The sequence below is a fragment of the Acanthisitta chloris genome, unplaced genomic scaffold (assembly GCF_000695815.1).
Source record: "Acanthisitta chloris isolate BGI_N310 unplaced genomic scaffold, ASM69581v1 scaffold39618, whole genome shotgun sequence".
Lineage (NCBI taxonomy): Eukaryota > Metazoa > Chordata > Aves > Passeriformes > Acanthisittidae > Acanthisitta > Acanthisitta chloris.
The window spans coordinates 8,411-8,749 of NW_008688266.1; the positions used below are offsets into that span (position 1 = coordinate 8,411).

The 339-nt window shown below is 41.9% G+C and overlaps 1 protein-coding gene across 1 annotated transcript in view; it reads left to right on the top strand.

The window, feature by feature from the left end:
- Window positions 1-339, top strand: part of MRPL14 (mitochondrial ribosomal protein L14) — a 3,307-nt gene that overhangs the window by 1,622 nt on the left and 1,346 nt on the right. The window lies entirely within an intron of this gene.

Genomic DNA, 339 nt, shown 5'->3' on the forward strand with positions numbered 1-339 from the left:
CTCTGTGGCCGTTTATAGTATCTTACTGCAAAGCAGTTGCTTAGCAGTACAAGGGATCTTCCTGCTTTTCCAGTGGTCTGTGTTTGGGCATCCTTTGAAGAGAAGCAACAAATCACTTGAGTCTGAGGTCACTGAATAAAAGAATAGCAGTTTCTGTAAGGGAGTTTATTCCTGCTTTATAGTATCTTACTGCAAAGCAGTTGCTTAGCAGTACAAGGGATCTTCCTGCTTTTCCAGTGGTCTGTGTTTGGGCATCCTTTGAAGAGAAGCAACAAATCACTTGAGTCTGAGGTCACTGAATAAAAGAATAGCAGTTTCTGTAAGGGAGTTTATTCCTGC